Source organism: Pleurodeles waltl, chromosome 5, assembly GCF_031143425.1.
Source record: "Pleurodeles waltl isolate 20211129_DDA chromosome 5, aPleWal1.hap1.20221129, whole genome shotgun sequence".
NCBI lineage: Eukaryota > Metazoa > Chordata > Amphibia > Caudata > Salamandridae > Pleurodeles > Pleurodeles waltl.
Genome location: NC_090444.1, coordinates 1,175,570,653 through 1,175,586,839, shown reverse-complemented (window position 1 = coordinate 1,175,586,839; position 16,187 = coordinate 1,175,570,653).

Genomic DNA, 16,187 nt, shown 5'->3' with positions numbered 1-16,187 from the left:
TTTCTCTATTTAGGCCTTTAAACATTTCATTTTAGTTACTCATTTTTATTACTGATGTTTGCTCTCTAACAATTCCTCCTCTGACAGTTATACGTGCAGTCACAAAAGAACATACACTAATGAGACATTTTTCAAAATTTTGTTTGTTTAGTATATCTACAGTTAGGCTTTCATCATTCTTCAAAACGCTCAAATCATGAAAGTATCTGCTTCTTATCTTTTCCCTTTCTATTTCTTCCCTCATCTGTTTATTTTTCATCCTTTGTAATTGTATGAATCTATACAGTTTGTAAAGTCTGATTATGCAAATGAGACACACAACCACTATTAATAAGGGTTTCAGTATCATTCCTGCAGCATCCTGACCAATGTTTCCCAATCAATTTCCCATTTTAGTGAAGCTTTTGACTATATTTTCCCACACACTTGGTTGGTTCAGGTCCTTTAAGTCAGAATTCAAACTTGTCAAATTTCTAATCTAGCTTCTAATTTCTCCACTGCTGCCTGGGATAAAAGTGCAGCAATGTTGCACCTTAAGCATCCAACAGACTCTGCCCTCTTTTGCTAAAGGACATCTAACGTAAGATGGTTCTGAAGAACCATCGAACATACCGCAGCCATTTCTGCATCCATTAAAAGTATTGCCCCAGAAAGAATCTGTTAACATTTCGTCCACAATGGTTGATAGTCTTGTAATTTTCATGTCATTCAGAACAACTCCTACAGAAGGAACAATTGCTCCAAATGTATCCCCAATTATTTTTTAATAACTTGGTCTTTTTGATCTTGGTCTCAAATTCTCATGAGTATCATGTATGTTGTCAATCTGGTACAATTTAGTGAAAACCACTCCCAGGCAAAAAGTTCCATACCATCCCTTAGGGAGACAACAATAAGCATTTTCACCACAAATGTAATATACACCTGGAATCGCAGGATCTTGTCCATTTAACATAAAGTCCCATGTATTATTAAATAGAAATACATGTCTGCATTCACTTGTTCCCACAAACGTAGTATTAGTTCTGGACTGAGGTCTGTATATACAAAGCTTCCCTACGTGTTGATAATCTAAAGCAAGCTTTCCCTGCGTGTTATTTACACTATATGAGCTTCCACCTGGTGAGACAAAGAGCAAACTACATCAGCTAGATCCTTGCAGTAATCCAGCACCAAATCAACTGTTATGCTTACAAGCGCATTTGCAGGAACAGCTGGCAATCTCAATGCTCTGCCCACTAGTATTTCATGGGGCTAGAGACCAGTCTTTCTGTCAGGTGTACTTCGCATGCTCATCAGATCCAAAGGTTGAAGCATCAGGCCATTTCAGATTTGTGGATGCACGCATTTTTGCCAGTCGAAATTTCAAAGTGCCATACATTTGCTGTGCTAATCCAGAAGCTTGAGGATAGTAACTACAGTGCTCAATGTTTAAGGCTGAATATAGCATTTTTATCACCTATTGTTGCAGTGACTTCTCTATCTAATTCTAAAGAGGCCAGAAAACCAAATTGGGGGATCAACTCTATAAGTAACAGCTTTGCTACTGTGAGGCTGTCATTTCTGTGTGTAGGCTAGGCTTCAATCCAATGACTAAATATGCAGACAATCACCAACACGTACCTCAGACCACCACACACAGACATCTCAATGAAATCCATCGGCATTCTGTTAAATGGACCACTTGAACTTCCAATGTGACTCAAATTGACAACAGTTGTCTTTCCCACATTCATTTGCTGGGAGGTAATGAATCAGTGGCACATTGCTTCTGCAACCTGTCTACATTTTGGATTGAACCAATATTGTTTAAATATTTGAATCAGTGCATCTCTGCCAATGTAAGTTGACCATGATAGTATTTAGCCATTTGGGTCAGTATACAATTGGCAAGACCACCTGCCCTTCATTTGAAATCCACATTTCATCAATTTTTTCTTTGATTACAGCCCAATTTTATCCAGATTCTTTTTTCATCTTCTGGATCCTCACCTTGCAATCTTTTAATTTTTTTCCAAGTGTCAACCATTGTCATCAAAAAGCTCTGAATTGTCTCATCAGTATCTGTTACATTTTTCCACTCTTAATTGAAAGTGGCACAATTTAGTGCACAGAATCTAGCAATCTGATCTGCATGTACATTACCCATACAGATAAAATAATTCGCTTTTCAATGTGCATTACATTTCACAACTGTGACTTTTTCAGTAAATTGTAAAGCTTTCAGTAATTCATAAATCTTATCCATGTTCCTTATAGAGGAGTCAGAAGAGATCAAGAAACCTAACTGCCCGAAGTCTTGCACAACACCAAATCCATATTGACTGTCTGCAAAAATCGTAATTTTGAGCTGTTTTGAAATTTAGCATGTTCTAGTAAGAGCAACCAATTCAGCCACTTGTGCAGGAAATCCTCCTTGAAGCCATGAAGATTCGAGGACACCAGAGATGGTGAACACAGCATAACCAGATCTCAATATTTCCGCATTAACCCTTAAACAGGAACCACCAACAAAAAATATTTGGTCATTTTTCTCTAATGGTGTATCCTGAATATCAGGTCTGGGTTTGGTGCACAGTTCAGTAACATCCAGGCAGTCATGTTCCACTTCATTTACATTTTCATTTTCTGACTCAGCAGTATCTATAGGTAGCAAAGTAGCAGGATTTGGTCTTGTCATAAAATGTAGATTTTCCAAGTCTTTTATGATGGAAAGTCTTAATTTTATTAAAGACACGGAGGCGAGTATTATCCCACTGCTTTTTGCACTAACATTGTTCTTTCCCACCCCATCTAGTTACTACCAACGCTCCAGCATCCGCTTCAACCTAATTCAACGGAGGCCGATTCTCCTAGCAGTATCCATTCACCGCAATTTCCATTGAACTCAGACTTCTGCATACATCATCTTGTCAAGCCATCCTATTCTCCTAACCTGGACAGAATTCAAGACTTTTTTGCTCTAATCCTGGCAATTTGTTTAATTTGTTGTATTGTATCTTTATTAAAATCCTTTGCTTGACTGTCTCGCAACTGAAAAGAGGGCTGCCTGCATTCAGGATTAGTATATCTTGCATGATATAGTGTACTGATTGGTTAACGTTATTTCTTTTAACTCCCATTGGCTGCGTGTTTGCAAACCCTGGGATTGGTCTGTTTCTCTTGGCTGCTATTAAAATAAAGCAGGAAAAGAAAGCATAATAGGAGCCTCCGGTCTTGTCATAAAATTATGCTACAGGACAATTTACGCCACCATCTACCTGTGTTAGGACAGAAAGAGCACAACAATCATGTTCATGAAAAAACTGTGAAAATGGTTTTGTATAGTCAGGCATTCCCAGAGCTGGTACTCTGCACAGACTCTCTCCCAACTCAGTAAAAGCTTTCATACAAGCTTCATCGAAGGGCACAGGATCAATGATATCTTTGTGGGTCAATTGCTGCAAAGGTTTTGAGATTACAGAAAAATTGGGAATTCATTGGCAACAGTAACTCAACACTCCCAAAAACATCCTGACATCTCTTTGAGTAACAGGAGGGTTCATTTGCATTAGAGCTATAACGCTTTCTCTGGTCACTTTCCTTGCACATTCCTCTATTTGATGTCCAAGTACTTTTTGACAATATTGTAATTTTGGTGGAGACACTTATGCACTCATTACAAGTTTGGCGGTCACCAGATCACGGCGGTGATCCAACCGCAACACAGCCAAGTCACCGCCAGTGTGGTCGGGTCGCAGACGACGGTAGCCATCTCCAGGCCGGCGGGGATCAATCCACCGCTCACCGTATTACAAGTCAGCAGACCGCCAGGATTTCCGGGTCAGTGTGACCTCCACGAAAAGTCTGGCGTAAACTGGCAGTATAAAAGCAGACACTCACCTCCAAGTACACAGATGCGTCCGCCATGGAACCCGAACTGGAAGTCTTCCCACAGCTGTATCTCGCCATACACCACCAGGACCAGTGGCGACGCTGAAGATGACAACCGTAATTACCCGCATCTAGCACACACTGGAGGGAAGGGCAGTATTACACACCCACACACAACACACACATGGCACGGACAGCGACGTCCACAAACACGCGCAAACACCCATATCAGCACACACATCTACAGACACACGCACACACTAACTACACAAAAACGTACGCCAAATACACACACCACAGCTAACAGACACGTGCCATTCACATAGCACACTGCACACAACCGCCACTGTCAAACACATCCATGTACAATACCCCACAATCACACAATGACAACAACATCACAAACACAAAAACACATTGTCAGAAAGGCACATCGAACAACTCCACCTGACAACACATACTAGTAGCAATACGTAGCAACAACACACAATCATATAAATAGTACAGACATCCAAACAAGGCCTCAGGTGACACGCCATGTCCAACCAACATACTAAGGACATCACAAATGCATCACTATGCAGATGTACACACACAGCACTACCAAGCAATGCCACACACAACCATAACAACACATCACAATAAGCACATGGCACAAGTCATCAACCCAGTACATGCAGCAACATAGATGCATCCCATACACATACAACACAAACATCAAAGTATACAGAAATAACACAACCATGTTGCAGGAAATCCAGGACAATTTCTCAAACCTGACATCCACAGCTATGTGGGCAGATGTATTTAAAATTCAATAATTAAAACTATGTACAGGTAAGGCCACTTGCCATTCCGAATGTCTTAAGTTCCCCAGGCACATTGGGCATAGTCACATGCCCCAACTTGACTCCGGACTGCAAATTGGCCTCCACATGGCAGGGGCATCTATGGGGCAGGCAGGCACATCAGGGTTGTGGGGCAGTGGTAGGGGTTTGGGCTTGAAAGGGGGGTCCTTGGGTTTAGGTTTGGGAGGGGGAGTTTAGGCTTATATTTTGATTGTGGGGGAGGGGGTTTGGATTTTGGGGTAGGAGTAGGGACCTTATGTTTTGAAGGGGGTGGTTTCTTTTCAGGGGGAGAGGCGTGGGAGGACTGGGAGGTGGAAGGTCTGGGCTGAGGCAGGGAGACATGGCGCTTAGGGGCATCACGGGGTAGGAGAGGAGCAGGGAACAGGTCAAGACTGGCAAGGAAAACTTTTTTAGGTACATGGGGCAGTCATGGGTAAAAGGTTAGGAGTGGAGGTAGAAGGAGTGGTTGTAGGAGGTGTTGATGTGCTGGATGTGGATGCAGGTGTGTGCAATGTCTGCTTGGGTATGGTAGATATATGTTGAGTGGGTGAGTGAGGGTGTTTATGTTTTTTGGGAGGAGAGGGGAAAAGATGCAGGGAGATGGGATGCAAGAGGTGTGAGTGTATGCTGGGGTGGTGGCTGTAAGTAAGGTGGATGTGCTGCATGTGGCCATGATGGTTGTCGTGGTGAGTGCAGATGTGGTGTGTGGGGTGGATGTCTGTGGGTCTGCTCTTGTGGTGTCTGTGGGTATGACAGGACTGTTGGCAAGATCAGGGAGTGTAGGTGTATTGATTACAGCTGTGAGTGGTGATGTGACTGTGATGGAGGAGGTGGTGGGGGAGACAGTGTAGGGAGTGGCTGTTGTAGTGTCTGCAAGTGTGTGTTGACTATGTGCATGCTTGTGGTGTGTCCTGTGGTGCCTGTGTTTGTCTCTGTGCACCTTGACTATTGTAGTGAGTGAATGCTGGTCTGTATGTGTGCTCTGGATGGATGAGGGGACAGGGGTGGTGGATTAGGCACAGGTAGGTGGGGGAGGGATGGAAAATGAAGGGACACTAGCTGCCATCAAAGAGGCAACCAGAGCCTGAAACAATCTCTTCAGGCCAGCCAAGGCACAGTGAATGCCTTCCAGGTAGGCATTACTTGGTTGCACCTGAGATGCCAGTCCCTGGATGGCATTCACAATGGTTGACTTCCCCATAGAGATGGACCTTAGGAGGTCAATAGCCCCCTCATTGAGGGCTACAGGCCTGACGGGGGCAGGGAGGGAGGTGCCTGCTGTGAAGGAGATGCCCACCCTCCAGGGTGAGCAGGCACTGGCAACTGGGTGGGGAGCTACAGTGAGGGCGAAGCTGGTAAGGGGGGTGGTGGACAAGGACATACTGGGATGGACCCAGATAGGTCCACCACTGCCAGGGAGCTTCCAACAGAGGAGAAATCTGAAGATGACGTTGCTGTACCTGTCTCCCCCGTGAAGCTCCTCTCACCCTCCGTCCCACTGGTCCCTTTGGCATCAGTGGACTCTGCCTCCTGGGTCCTGTGGGCTGCAGCTTCCCCACCTGCCGGTCCACTTCTCCTTCGCCTGATGATGCACACAAGGATAGAAGAGGACAGGGAAAAAAGGTGGGAGAGAAAGAAAGGGAGGAAAGGGTCAATACCTACCCATGTTGTACACATACCAACAAGTAATCTACTCCTCCTCTGGCGTGCAAGGAATGGCTATGAAACATTGTCCCCAAACTTTGGTCATGAAGTCATAACCCAATATGCAAGCTGTTACCTCCTAATTCCAACAAAATGACTGGGTAGGGAAATAATGTTTTGAAATCACTTAACATGGGAGTGTGTCTAAACGTAACTGGACAAGGAGGTATAGCTCCAACATATTACGGCTTGCATGGTGTTTAAAAGCTAACTTACACCACTTCTAAACAGTGGAAGTAATAGCAAGGACAATAATCTTATGTAATGTACACACACCTCATTAACCGGTTCTGTGCCTTGGACGAGATGATCTCGTCCAAGGCTACAGTTCACAGGGGAACTTAGGGGAGCGCTAGCGTGCCCCCCGCGCACCCACCTCCCCCCCAAGGCGGGGATGGAAGGGGAACACCTTGCAATCCGGCTTTTGAAACCCCACTAGACACCAGGGAATTTTTTTTTTTTTAATTGAAATTTACATAAGGGAGCGACCCCTTGGGCAAGGGTCGCTCCCATGGGGGGCATTTTTTCGGGAAGGCCTTTCTGCCCCCCCCTGGGGGCAGTAACCTCTGGCACCAGGGACCAATTCCTATATTTTTTTTATTTTTTATTTCATTTTTTTTTTTTAGGTGGGGAGCGACCCCTTAGGCAAGGGTCGCTCCCCTTGGGGGAAAATTATATTTAGGCCATTTGGGGCAGATTGGCCTATTTTGATGAGGCCAATCTGCCCCCAAGGGGGGCAGACACCACTAGACACCAGGGAGTTTTTTCTTTGCGTGAATTTCACGCAAGGGGAGCGACCCCTTAGGCAAGGGTCGCTCCCTGGGGGGGGCACATTTATTTTAGGCCATTTCTGCCCCCCCTGGGGGTAGAAACCTGTAGGCGCCAGGGCAAATTCTTTTTTTTTTTTTTTGTTTGTTTGTTTTTTTAGAGTTGGGGAGCGACCCATCAGGCAAGGGTCGCTCCCCAGGGGGGCAAATTATATTTAGACCATTTCTGCCCCCCTGGGGGCAGATTGGCCGAGTTTAGGTCAATCTGCCCCCAAGGGGGCAGAAACCACTTGGCACGGGGATTTGTTTTTTGGCGCCAATGTCACGCAGGGGGAGCGACCCCATAGGCAAGGGTCGCTCCCGGGGGGGGGGGTTGGGGCTGGGGGGCAAATTTATTTTAGTCCATTTCTGCCCCCCCTGGGGGCAGATTGGCCTATTTTGATGAGGCCAATCTGCCCCCAAGGGGGGCAGAAACCACTAGACACCAGGGAGTTTTTTCTTTGCGTGAATTTCACGCAAGGGGAGCGACCCCTTAGGCAAGGGGAGCGACCCCTTAGGCAAGGATCGCTCCCTGGGGGGGGAATTTATTTTAGGCCATAACTGCCCCCAGTGGGGGGCAGAACCCTCTAGGCGCCAGGGGAAATGTTTTTTTTGTGTTTTTTTTTGTTTGTTTGTTTTTTTAGAGATGGGGAGCGACCCATCAGGCAAGGGTCGCTCCCCTGGGGGCCAAATTGTATTTAGGCCGTTTCTGCCCCCCTTGGGGGCAGATTGGCCGATTTTAGGTCAATCTGCCCCCAAGGGGGCAGAAACCACTAGGCACCGGGGATTTGTTTTTTGGCGCCAATGTCACGCAGGGGGAGCGACCCCGTGGGCAAGAGTCGTTCCCGGGCAGGGGGGGGTGGGGGTTGGGGGGGCAAATTTATTTTAGGCCATTTCTGCCCCCCCTGGGGGCAGATCGGCCTATTATTAGGCCGAACTGCCCCCAGGGGGGGCAGAACCCTCTAGGCGCCAGGGCAAAAAAAAAAATTGTGTCTTTTTTTAGTTTTTTTTTTTAGAGATGGGTAGCGACCCATCAGGCAAGGGTCACTGCCCTGGGGGGCAAATTGTATTTAGGCCATGTCTGCCCCCCTTGGGGGCAGATTGGCCGATTTTAGGTCAATCTGCCCCCAAGGGAGCAGAAACCACTCGGCACCGGGGATTTGTTTTTTGGCGCCAATGTCACGCAGGGGGAGCGACCCCGTAAGCAAGGGTCGTTCCCGCGCAGGGGGGGTTTGGGGGGGGGGTCAAATTTATTTTAGGGCATTTCTGCCCCCCCCCCCCGGCTGAGCTAGAGGCCAAACTCCACAGGTAGGCACTTTGCAAAAAACACCTCTGTTTTCTGTGAAAAAATATGTTGTGTCCACGTTGTGTTTTGGGCCATTTCCTTTCGTGGGCGCTAGGCCTACCCACAGAAGTGAGGTACCATTTTTATCGAGAGACTTAGGGGAACGCTGGGTGGAAGGAAATTTGTGGCTCCTCTCAGATTCCAGAACTTTCTGCCACAGAAATGTGAGGAACATGTGTTTTTTTAGCCAAATTTGGAGGTTTGCAAAGGATTCTGGGTAACAGAATCTGGTCCGAGCCCCACAAGTCACCCCATCTTGTATTCCCCTAGGTCTCTAGTCTTCAGAAATGAACAGGTTTGGTAGGTTTCCCTAGGTGCCGGCTGAGCTAGAGGCCAAAATCTACAGTTAGGCACTTCGCAAAAAACACCTCTGTTTTCTTCCAAAAATTTGGATGTGTCCATGTTGCGCTTTGGGGCGTTTCCTGTCGCGGGCGCTAGGCCTACCCACACAAGTGAGGTATCATTTTTATCGGGAGACTTGGGGGAACGCTGGGTGGAAGGAAATTTGTGGCTCCTCTCAGATTCCAGAACTTTCTGCCACAGAAATGTGAGGAACATGTGTTTTTTCAGCCAAATTTTGAGGTTTGCAAAGGATTCTGGGTAACAGAACCTGGTCCGAGCCCCGCAAGTCACCCCATCTTGGATTCCCCTAGGTCTCTAGTTTTCAGAAATGCACAGGTATGGTAGGTTTCCCTAGGTGCCGGCTGAGCTAGAGGCCAAAATCTACAGATAGGCACTTCGCAAAAAACACCTCTGTTTTCTTCCAAAAATTTGGATGTGTCCACGTTGCGCTTTGGGGCGTTTCCTGTCACAGGCGCTAGGCCTACCCACACAAGTGAGGTATCATTTTTATCGGGAGACTTGGGGGAACGCTGGGTGGAAGGAAATTTGTGGCTCCTCTCAGATTCCAGAACTTTCTGCCACAGAAATGTGAGGAACATGTGTTTTTTTAGCCACATTTTGAGGTTTGCAAAGGATTCTGGGTAACAGAACCTGGTCCGACCCCCGCAAGTCACCCCATCTTGGATTCCCCTAGGTCTCTACCTTTAAGAAATGCACAGGTTTGGTAGGTTTCCCTAGGTGCCGGCTGAGCTAGAGGCCAAAATCTACAGGTAGGCACTTCGCAAAAAACACCTCTGTTTTCTTCCAAAAATTTGGATGTGTCCACGTTGCGCTTTGGGGCGTTTCCTGTCGCGGGCGCTAGGCCTACCCACACAAGTGAGGTATCATTTTTATTGGGAGACTTGGGGGAACGCTGGGTGGAAGGAAATTTGTGGCTCCTCTCAGATTCCAGAACTTTCTGCCACAGAAATGTGAGGAACATGTGTTTTTTTTAGCCACATTTTGAGGTTTGCAAAGGATTCTGGGTAACAGAACCTGGTCCGAGCCCCGCAAGGCACCCCTCCTTGGATTCCCCTAGGTCTCTAGTTTTCAGAAATGCACAGGTTTGGTAGGTTTCCCTAGGTGCCGGCTGAGCTAGAGGCCAAAATCTACAGGTAGGCACTTCGCAAAAAACACCTCTGTTTTCTTCCAAAAATTTGGATGTGTCCACGTTGCGCTTTGGGGCGTTTCCTGTCGCGGGCGCTAGGCCTACCCACACAAGTGAGGTATCATTTTTATCGGGAGACTTGGGGGAACATAGATTAGCAAAACAAGTGCTATTGCCCCTTGTCTCTCTCTACATTTTTTCCTTCCAAATATAGGACAGTGTGTAAAAAAGACATCTATTTGAGAAATTCCCTGTAATTCACATGCTAGTATGGTCACCCCGGAATTCAGAGATGTGCAAATAACCACTGCTCCTCAACACCTTATCTTGTGCCCTTCTTGGAAATGCAAAGGTTTTCTTGATAGCAATTTTTTACTCTTTATATTTCAGCAAATGAATTGCTGTATACCCGGTATAGAATGAAAACGCACTGCAGGGTGCAGCTCATTTATTGTCTCTGGGTTCCTCGGGTTCTTGATGAACCTACAAGCCCTATATATCCCTGCAACCAGAGGAGTCCAGCAGACATAACGGTATATTGCTTTTGATAATCTGGCATTGCAGGGAAAAGTTACAGAGTAAAACGTAGAGAAAAATTTATGGTTTTTTCACCTCAATTTCAATATTTTTCTTTTTCAGCTGTTATTTTCTGTAGGAAACCCTTGTAGGATCTACACAAATGACCCCTTGCTGAATTCAGAATTTTGTCTACTTTTCAGAAATGTTTAGGTTTCTGGGATCCAGCATTGGTTTCATGCCCATTCCTGTCACTGACTGGAAGGAGGCTGAAAGCAAAAAAATTGCAAACATGGGGTATGCCCCAGTAAAATGCCAAAATTGTGTTGAAAAATTGGGTTTTCTGATTCAAGTCTGCCTGTTCCTGAAAGCTGGGAAGCCGCTGAGTTTAGCACTGTAAACCCTTTGTTGATGCCATTTTCAGGGGGAAATCCACAAGCCTTCTTTTGCAGCCACTTTTTCCAATTGCTTTGAAAAAAACAAACTTTTCACTGTATTTTGCCCAATTTCTTGGCCTCCTTCAGGGGAACCCACAAAGTCTGGGTACCTCTAGAATCCCTAGGATGTTGGAAAAAAAGGACGCAAATTTGGCTTGGTTAGCTTATGTGGACAAAAAGTTATGAGGGCCTAAGCTCGAACTGCCCCAAATAGGCAAAAAAAGGCCTGGCACAGGAGGGGGAAAAGGCCTGGTAGCGAAGGGGTTAATGCCTATGTAATCTAACTGACACAATAGAAGCCCATACAACTGATATTAAACAGTCTGTACTCACCCTCTTGTGGCTGCTGTGCTGCCCTCAAGTGCCCATCTATCTCCGGGTAGGCCACTGCCAATATGCCGGCCATTAGGGGGGTCAGGGTCCGACGGGCACCCCTCCCTTGTTGCCCCATTTTCCCATAGACATCAATGTTAACCAATGAGGAGTTGCACGGCTTTTCCAACCACTTTCCACCATGACTACTAACGCCGGCGCAATTAGGTCACTTCCATCCGTCCTCTGCATGCAGGATGCCATTTTACTTATTTTTAAGATATTTCTGTCATAATAGTGCGTCATAGCATGAAGGTAATCACTAGTTGCTTGATGTACGATGTCAACTCATGTGAACTCACTAGTGAAGTGAGTCACCTGCCAAAATGTCTGATGTAAAATCTTTACAATGTGTGGACGTTTGAAAACTGTATCCGACTTAGGGGAGAGTTTGCTATGTTAGACTTCCATCTCTGTACAGACCCCTTGTGACAAGTATAGCAATGGAATTGACAGCCAGGATGTCGCAGTTGTGTAGTTTGTGAATAACTGTTTCCCTGTGTCAAGTTTCAATTACTTTACATGACTCTTCCTGTTTTCCACTTCTATGGGGTACTTTTGTAACAACAGTGTAACAGATGTCCTGAAATGTGTTCTGTCCTATGCCTAGATACCGTCCAATGGGGAGATTGAGAAATGCACCGGTCTACCGGCCCCAGACAACCTAGCTACCATGGAAGAAAGACACATTATACAGACGTATCGTCTGAACTGTCAGACAATCAGGGACCTGTGTAACCAGTTGGAGCCGGATCTCCTGCCAGCCATACGTAATCCACATGCCATCCCACCAACAGTACAGGTGTTATCTGTCCTGCATTGCCTCACCTCAGGTTCTTTTCAGGAGACAGTGGGACTGGCTGCAGGAATGTCACAGTCGATGTTCAGTTTTGTGTTACAGGATGCACTGGATGCCTAACTCAAGCACTTGCACAGCTACATCAGTTTCTCACAACGTGCTGATCTGTACACTGTGAAGTCTGCCTTTTATGACATTGCATATGGTCCACATCTATTACAGGCCATTGATGGCACCCACATCGCTTTAGTTCCTCCCAAGGCCAATGAGCAAGTCTACAGGAACAGGAAGAATCACTATTCAATCAATGCGCAGGTGGCGTGTCTTGCTGACCAATACCTATCCCATGTGACAGCATAGTATCCTGGATCCGTCCATGATTCTTACATATTGAGGAACAGCAGTGTCCTACAAATGATGTTGTGACTACAGAGAGAGAGGGCCTGGTTCTTTGGTAAGTGTTCCACTGTCTATGTCTAACGTCTGTGCTACTTCACTTCACAGTCAGCTCTATGCCTCTCATAGTTCCCTAATAATTTCTACCTTGGTGCACACAGGTGACTCCAGCTACCCCAACCTGCCCTGGCCCCTTACACCCATAAGGTAGCCTACAACAGATTACAATCACGCTCATGGCAGTATTAGGCATGTAACTGAGAGGACATTTGGGCTACTGAAAGCAAGATTCATGTGTCTGGTGGTGCCCTACAGTACAGACCAAAGAAGGTCTGCCAAATCATTGTAGCATGTTGCATGCTACACAATCTTGCCCCCAGAAGACACATTCCACTGTTGGATGAGGTGGCAGTTGGACCAGTGGCTCAGGCTGATGACTCTGGAACTGACGAGGAGGCAGATGAGGAGGATGCAGCTGACTCTATGACTGAGTTGATTCGGCAGTTCTTCCAATGAATGCCAGGTATGTGTGGTCTAAAGTTAAAGTGTCCTCTAACCCTGTCTGCCTAGTGACATTGTCCCTCCTTGTGTGTTTGCATCAGGGTATATGAGTGCACTACATCCATCCGTCTGTGTTATGCATTTTGATGGAATGCTGACTTATTATCAGGGGAGGTGTAACTGCTATACTGCCAAAGTCATGTGGTACTTGCTGTTGGCATGGCATGACTTCAGCATAGGGTTCCCCATGTTGCATGGTTTCAAGACTTCAGTTTGGATGTGTATGGTCTGTCCTAATCCTATCACATGACAGACCAGCTACCCATCCACACTGTTCCCAAAACTGATGTCTGATACCTACTGTTTTAGACATTGCAAGATATATTTTCTGTTGGTGATGTTAGCTATGAGAAATAGTTCTTTTATTCTGCAGGTGTGTGACCTACAGACCTACCTTGTAGATATGTGGTGACCTCCCCACTGCAACATGATTCCTGTGGATTGCATTATGTCCTGTACGTGTATTGGATGGGCAACATGGGAGACATCATTGAAGCTTTACCCTATCTTGTTCTATCTTCAGGTCAGTTGTGTGGTTACACTCTGCTTTCTGACACAACTGTTGGCCCCCTTGGCATAGGATTACAGTACAGAAAGGATGTCATGACCAACCTGCTGGACATTCCTGCCACATCTGTCCATTTGTCAGACATATTGACCCCTTTATGTTAATTTCAATAGATATCTATCACATTAAATGGTACTGGTGACAATTATGACATGTAAGCCCTTACTGTGTTGAAATGTGTTTATTGTGATTCAAAGTGCATTTGCTGAGGAGTGGGGTCATGGGGTTTGAAAGCATTGGAGTAGGTGGCCCAGCTGTTGGTTTCACAGGCCCAGTCTCCAAGGGGCAAGGGTAAATTGAGTTTTTGCAGTGGAGAGTCAAATGGGTGTCTCAATGGCACACAAGGGAGAATGTTCAGGAGAGAGATCACTTCCTGGTGGTATTTTTGGTCTTGGCTTCAGGGCCTGGATGGACAACCTCATTTGCGTGGGGGATCCTCAGCTGCAGGGGTTTTCATAGCCTGTGGGGCCTCTGGCTGGGCCTCCATTGCAGTAGCTGTGGCAGATGTAGATAGCACATGTGTTGATTGGCCACTGGTAGGGGCCTGCTGGTTGGTGGAGAACACACATAGGTTGCTGGTAAGTTCAGTGAGCACCACACAAATGGAGGCCATGATGGCACTGTGTGCCTGCCACTGCTGCATGGCCTCTTGATGGTATTCCCTCTGCAGCCTCTGGTTCTCCTGCAAGGTTGTCAGTATTTGACCCATCCTGTCCTGGGATTGCTGGTATGCTCCAGGGACTCTGGAGATGGCCTCCTGGCCAGTCGTGTCCCGTTGGTGCCTCATCCCTTGACCCACAGTTGCTCTCCCACCCCCCCTTGTCCCCTGTGCTTGTGACCCTGGCAAAGTGTGCCCACTCTCACTGACACCAGGACCTTCATTGTCTTGGATGTTAGGGGTCGACTTAGGTCCCTGTACTGTGGGGTATACTATACCATGTATATGTACCATAGATTGATCTGTCCTTGGGACACAGGTTTGGGGAAGAGGGGTTTCCTGTGTTGAAGTAGCCACAGAGGTGGGGGACTCAGATGTGGGCAGGGTGAGGCAGGTGGTGATGGACTGACCAGTCATCCCGGATGGGCCAGGTGAGACGTCCCTTTCCAGACATCCAGAGTTGTAGTCCTCAATTGGGAATACTTCCAGGGGGTGACTGTCTATCACTGGCATCCTCTGCTGGGTGGCAATAGTAGGGATACCTGAGGATGGAGAGGAAGTGTGTTACATATTTTATATGTACTTGTTGTTCACATGGTTGTTTGCAATCATAGCCTTGACATGCTTTCCAGTGATGGCAATGACAACTGCTTGACCACTGGCAATGTTTAAGGGGTGAGGGAAAGTGCTGTTGTGTGCTTGTAGTATAGTTGGTTGTGGCCATCAATGCTGTCATTGCCATGTACTAGTGAGAAGTCCAAGTATCCTATAGGTGAAGGGGGTGACATGGTTATACGTGCAGTTGTCCCAATGTGGAGTGGAATTGGCAGTTCTACAAGGGTGGAGAGTGTTGCCTTATTTTAGTTGTAGTACTTGCTACAGTGGGAGATATCCGTGCACTTGGTGGGCCTGTGTGGGATTAGTGGTAGAAGGCAGGTGTGGCAGGCAAGGGAGGGTATTGGGTTCAGGGTGCATTGGTGCGTGTAAGAGTGCTGTGAGGGGGTGTAAGGGAGGTGGGGGTACATGCTGTACAGGAGTACATGGTGCCCGGGGAGTGTTGTTGACTTACCAGAGTCCTGTCCTCCTGGTATTCCAGTCAGGCCCTCTGGGTGCAGGATAGCCAAGACCTTCTCCTCCCACAATGTTAACTCTGGGGGAGGAGGTGAGGGTCCACCACCAGTCTTGTTGAGGGCTATTTGATGTCTTGCCACCCTGGACCGAACCTCCCTCTCTAGGTCGTTCCACCTCTTTCTGAGGTCCTCCCTTGTGCGTGGCTGGTTTCCCACTGAGTTCACCCTGTCGACGATCTTCTACCATAACTCCATTTTCCTGGCTATGGATGTATGCTGGGCCTGTGCTCCAAACAGCTGTGGCTCCAACCAGATGATTTTGTCTACCATGACCCTCAACTCCTCGTCTGTGAATCGAGGGTGTTTCTGTCATGACAAGGTAGATGTGTTGTGGGTGGTGAGGTGTGTAATGTGCAAGGGTACGGGGTGTGCTGTTTGGTGAGGTGGGGTTGTGTGGTTAAGTGTGCTTGTGGTATGTGGTGGTTGTGTGCAGTGGGGACGTGTTTGTTGTGTGCAGTGGTGCAATTGTGTGTGCTGCATGTAAGGTGGGGTGGTTCCTATGGTATCCAGGTACAGTGTCTTCTATTTATGCGTTCTTCCATTTCTCTGTGTATAATTCAGGATGCAAGGTGTTGTAGGTATGTGTGGGGGGTGTGTTTTATAGTGCAGTGATCAGGTGTGTGTGGTGTGTGTATGTGTGAGGTATGGGGTATTCATACTGTCCAATGTGGTGTTGAGTTCTGGT